Raw genomic sequence first — 6,592 nt, forward strand, 5'->3', positions numbered from 1 at the left:
ATACCTTACTAGGTGGGACACAAAGGTTAGTTTCTCCTCACTAGGGCATGGAAGATTTCTGTGCACACCCCTCCTAAAACTGTTCTGCACCTAAATTGTTGACATATGTCTTGTTAGAGTTATAAGCCAGTCTAGACTACCCGAAAAAAAAAGCCAGGTTCAGCAAAATTATGCTTCAATGCTATAAAATGCTAAATACTAAAATTAAAATAGACACGAGACAGCTGAACAGTAATCTACAGCCATTTTAAGATGTGTAGAACCCGGTTGTATATAAACTAAAATAGAAATGTCAATGAAGTAGTCACAGGATGTGGTTAAGAACTTGCATTATTTTTAACATATTGGTTACTCAATACGATGTCAATTAATTCCATAATGTTATAAATTGTTGCTGATGTTATGTCAGGGCTTTTGATTGATAGAGATGATACTCTGCCAGCTCTACCTTCAGACCAGAAATGGTCTCCCCAAGAAACCGTTGAACTTATCTGGACAATAAGATGCCGGACTCTATGCTTGGTATATGCTTGCAATGAAAGATTGTCAACTGAACTTGAATTGTGGTCATGCAACAAGGTGGAGGAATCCACCATGGGGGGAAGGGTTTAAGGAAGGGTGGGTGGAATCCCAGTGCCTATAAAACTGTGTCACATAATGCAATCTAATTAATAAAAAAGGATTTATGTGAATTGTAGATTTATAGAAAGGGAGAGACTTTTCCATCCACTGCAACTACTGGGCCTGCCAAAGCACAATAAAAATAACAAAATGATGGTTTATAGTTGGAGAATAATCTAAACACTCAAAACAGAAACATCCAAGTTATTTAATGAATTCCAAATGTATCAAAGAGAAAAGAAATATGGTAAATAACTATTCATACAATTGAAAGCAAATAACAAGATGAGAATCTTAAACATAGCCATGTCAACAATCACATTAAATGTAAATTATTATTTCAAATGAATAGCAGAGATTGCCAGGTTTTCCTAATTATATGCTGCATCATAAACCATGTTTAAATATGAAAACAAAGCAAGCTAAAATAAAGATCGAAAAATGTATTAATCTAGAAATAGTCAAAAATAATGCTGAGAAGAGGATTTCAGGATTTCAGAGGAAGTACGCTATCATATTATTGTGATAGAGTCCAGTCTTCAGCACAGCCTAATCCTAAGTTTTTGTACCTGTAGAAAGAGATATCAAACTGTAGGAAATACTGGGTTATATAACTGTCCCTTTAAGTATTGCTGTAATTCTGGCTCATGAATTTTAAGATATTGTATGTTCATTTCACTCACTACAAAATCTTTAAAAGTATGATCATTAACATATAAGTACTTCGGATTTGGGGGGAAATCTGTTTATTTCTACTTTAATTCATTCTATGATAAAAATATTTCTTGTGACATTATTTTAAATGTCTTCTGTATCATTCTATTGTTTAGAATACAATACATATCATTAAATCTTCTATGATTACTTGAAATGATGTGTCTTCTGCCCTTTCTTTTCTCTGACTCTTTTTTGGAATACCTTGTTGCTTGATACAAGAAAGAGGCCTGAAATTTAGAGAAGGTTTAAGGATCAGGCTGGATGTGTACCCAAATACTTTTCAAGACTCACTGACTTCTCCACAATGATTTGTTATTGGCAGGGGATTTGATTTCTCCTCATACATATTTGTGTATGTGTAGTACATGTATGTGTGTGTGTGGCATGTGTGTGCACATGGAAAAGACAATCACTCAGAGTATATAAATTTTTCCACTTTAACACTACAGAGACTTTCTACATTAAATTTGCTTCAATAATTTTTAGACATTTATTTGTATAAAAGCATGCTGTCTGTGAAGATAGCATTTACATTTTTTATTCACACCTTTGTTCTTATTTCTTTTGTGTGCCTTATGGCTGCCAGTAATATTTGCAATGTTTGTAATAATGGACATCTTCACTTTACATCTGTGATTTTACATCAGGGGAAATTCCATTATTTTATCAGAAGTATAGCATCAGTTATAATTGTTTTGTAGATATCTGGTTTTTTTTTTGGTTTTTATTTTGGATCATGGAAAGGTGATGGATTTGGACCTGGCACTATAGCTCAATGGCTAATGTTTGCTTTACAACTGCCAGAACCCTATATAAATGCAGGTTCATGGCCTGGCTGCTTCACTTCCCATCCTGCTCCCTGCTTGTGGCCTGGGATAGCATTTGAGGACAGACCAAAGCCTTGGGACCCTGCACCTGTATGGGAAACTCAGAAGAACTTCCTAGCTCCTGGCTTCAGATTGGCTCAGCTCTGGCCACGGCAGCTACTTGGGGAGTGAACCAACAGATGGAAGATCTTTCTCTCTTTCTCTCCTTCTCTCTGTAAATCTGCCTTTCTTATAAAAATAAAATAGATTTGAAAACAATGGCTGGAGCTGAGCCGATCCAAAGCCATGAGCCTGGAGCTTCATCTGGGTCTCCCATCGGCTTTGGCAAGATCCCAAGGCTTTGAGCCGTCCTCGACTGCTTTCCCAGGCTACAAGCAGGGAGCTGGATGGGAAGCGGGACTACTGGGATTAGAACCGGTGCCCATATAGGATCCTGGCACAGTCAAAGTGAGGACTTTAGCCACTAGGTTACCACACTAGGCCTGTGATAGAGTTTCAAGTTTTGGTTTTATGGAAGCCTGCTCAATATTCAAGTGTCTGGGATATTCAAAATAATCTGCTAATTATTTTTATTTCATTGCCATTTGATATAAGGTTCTACTTTATGTCCTATGATACTGAGTAAGGTTTCAGAGACAGAATGTATCTTCTATATGTACATTTAAATCTGCACATGTGAATTACTGGGTGTCGTTTGTGCACATGTTGGTTTATGAGTGTTTTTCACTGTTATCTAATTAGTGTCTCTCCTGCAGTAGGTTGTTGCATCACTCAAATCCTCTATTATTTTATCCTCTTTTTGTTTTTCTTTTCCACTAATTACTGAGATGTGTTAAAATTAGTAATGACTCAATTAGAAGAGTCCTGCTATTGACACTTCAGAAGTTTGCATTTATCCCTCATTATTCTTGAAATTTGTCAAGTTAGATGTATTTAAGTAAGGCACACTCTTTTCCTGAAAAATAAGTAAAGCTGCAGTGAAACAGTCCTGGATGCAGTTTGCTATGGCGCAGAGGAAGGGTTCTGTTCTAACCTGATTGAAAGTAACATTTTCTATTCAACTTGTTTATTGTGGCCTACACCATTGAAAATTTTATACAAGTTACTATTTATCCATCAACTGGCTGAAATTGTTGTCATCTTATTATTTTTTTGCAAATACAAGTCTGAGAATGTCTGGGTTCTACTTTCTGATAACTGGGAATGTTGCATACACTTCTACCTTTTTAACTTATTCACTCAAATTGTATCAGAACACTATGTATCAAGATGTACACTAGAGATCCAGCGCGATAATGTAGTAGTTAAAGTCCTGGCCTTGAAAGCGCCAGGATACCACATGGGCGCCAGTTCTAATCCCGGCAGCCCAGCTTCCCATCCAGCTCCCTGCTTATGGTCTGGGAAAGCAGTTGAGGATGGCCCAAAGCCTTGGGACCCTGCACCTGTGTGGGAGACCTGGAGGAAGTTCCTGGCTCATGGCTTCGGATCAGCACAGCACCGGCTGTTGCAGTCACTTGGGGAGTGAATCATCGGACGGAAGATCTTTCTCTTTGTCTCTCCTCCTCTCTGTATATCTGACTTTCCAATAAAAATTAAAAAAAAAATAAGAACTCATTAAGATGTACATTAGAAGTTGGAAATCATTCTAGGACTTCAATTCCCCACATATATTCTATCTTCATAAATTATGTCTGCATATCAATTGTGCATTTTGTATAACATTTTTATCATTTTATTGAACAGCAATAATTTTGAATCAATACTGAAACTTTTATATATTGCATAAATTATAAATATCTTCCACTATCTTAAAGCTCTGTTCCTGTTTGGTTTGTCGTATCCTTTTCATTATTATTGTTAGTAGTGAATTATAATTATTATAATTATTTCACTAAATACATTAAATTTTGTTACTAATTACTACCAATCCTTTTTTGAATCTTTTGCTTCTCATTTAAGAAATCCTTTACTGTCTCAAAGTCCTTAGAAAATAATTAAATCTTCCTGCTTTTAGCTGTTAAAATTTATAAATGAGTCTATGGCCATACCACCCTGAATGTGTCCAATCTCGTCTAAAATTTATAAATGTGACAAATTTATATATTTATATTATATATATACATTTATACTCTGTACTATATAATTTTTATTCATTTAGGAAAGATTCAGCTTGTTCTGTCTGAACATTTTTTGTAATTAAGAGAAAAATCTACCTTAATTTGCTTATAATTTTAAACAGTAGACTGCAAGTGAGACATCCTATATAGATCATTGATGAGTTATATGAAGACAATGCATGAAGGTAGTGAGTGAAGGTGAGTGGCAATCAACTTATATAGGATTGTTAGAGGAGAACCCTCTGAAGATGTGACCTTTGAATAGTAACACAATGGATATAGGGAAAAGATTTGGGGAAACACTTTGGAGTCTGAATGCACATACAATGAAAATTTTCTTAAGGAATTCCTGGCAGAGTAAGGAGACAACAATAGCAGAATCAGGGTTAATATACACAAGAGTATTTGGACTGTGTAAAAAGAGGAGGATCATATTGTGTAGGGATCTGTATTATATAAGAAAACATTATAAAGTGGTAGAGCATAAAATTAGAGTGGCTTTGCGATTCAACAGGATTCTAAGTGTTAAATAGTTGACTGTGAAAGAAGGCAAATGCAGTATCAAAGAGATCAGTTAAAATCTAGTAGTGACTGGACTGATTCCCCAATTCTCACATTAGTGGCAGTGACTGAAGTGCTTGGGCCATTTTCTGTTGTTTTTCCACGCACATTAGGGAAGCTGGATTTCAAGCAGAGCCAGATGCCAATATCACTGGCAGGGACTTAATTCACTCTACTACAAAGCTGTCCCGGTAGTACTACTCAACTGTGATTTTTACTTATTTTTTGGTAAGAGAAAAGGACATAGTTAAGGAATTAAAGAGTCTTCAGGGAAAAATGGTATTTAGATCCAAAAATGTGTTATATCTGCCAAACAAGCCAGCAATAATTAACTTAATAGTTAATTTTATTTTCTAAAAATTAACTTAATAGTTAATTTTATTTTCTAAAATACTATATTTAGAGTAGCATGTGCTTTGTAAATTATTAGTAGAATCTAGAATATATTTTTGAAAAAATTCTCATATTTTGTGAATCATGTCAAGTTAATGAGAAATGATATGCTATGGGGGAATTTAAATAAAGATAATTGATTTTATATAAACAAAGATAATGGCAACAGCAAAGGAAGGTTAGAAAAAAAGAGTACAGTTAATTGACAACTAAGCATATTTTCAAAGCTTTCTTTTGAGGATAGTTCATCTGGAATCTCTAGGGCATCAACTTAGTGGGGGTTTCTTAGCAATGGAATTCAGCATTATTTGGGTAAAGTCCTCTTTGATAGCCGGGTCTAAGGATGCCTTTCCAACTCATCTCCTTTAACTAGACTCCTGGAATTCTTATGTAAACACTATTTACAAGAGTAGTTACACTTAATTTACAATATCAGTAGTTGGGTATTTAAATTCAAATATAAAAGAAAGGGAAGACAACTTATTAAGGTAAACACATCAAGAGAGGCTAGGAAGATATGTTTAATAGGGTTATGGATTCCCCACTGTCAATTTTTCCATTCCACATGTATGGAAAAGGGATTGCAGACTCCATTTTGTCTGCTTCATGCTGAATTTGAGAAGAGTATAGGATTTTTGGAATGGAAAATTTTGACAGACTGAAGTACATCTTCCTTCTGTAGCTACTATAGACTAGTGGGCAAATAAGGCCATGTCTATGGTAGAATAAAAATGGGGAAATTCCTTTCAAAGCATCTTGTTAGATGCTTATTTCTCTCCAAGAGCTACATGCGGCAAGATCACAGTGCAAATCCACTCAGAGTTCCTAGTTTTACTATGAGAATTGCAGCTCACAGGCAGTTTTTGAAATGTGATTCTTACAATGCTGAATGTCCAGTTTTATTACAAAATAACAAGAAAGCAAATTCTCTTTAAGAATCTGTTAGTGTCCCCAAAAAGCTGCCATTGGCCAGCTCAAAGTGACAATGTCTTTTCCTTTAGATTTCCAGTTGTATCATGATAAAGAAGGAACAGTCAGTACCCAAACTCTCAGTTTATCATGAGATAGCAGCTACTAGCCACACCTTGCCGATAGCTTTGTGTTAAGCTGGACAGGATTAAGCTAGATGACATTGGGTCCTTTGATGAGTTTTTCCCAACTGTCTGTTAGCTCTTAGTCCATTGTTTCCCTCCCCCCCCAAAAAAAATGTGCTTGAAAGACTCCAGCTCAACTAGATTTTGGGATCTTTACTTCTGTTAAGCCACTCCCCCCACAACTGTAGAAAGATTTTTTTAATTATTATTATTTTAATAAACCCTGCTTTTTGTTCACTAATCTGTTCAGTTTTGCTTTCAT

Source organism: Ochotona curzoniae, unplaced genomic scaffold, assembly GCF_017591425.1.
Source record: "Ochotona curzoniae isolate NIBS_2020 unplaced genomic scaffold, NIBS_Ocur_1.0 scaffold_1852, whole genome shotgun sequence".
In the NCBI taxonomy this organism is placed as follows: Eukaryota; Metazoa; Chordata; class Mammalia; order Lagomorpha; family Ochotonidae; genus Ochotona; species Ochotona curzoniae.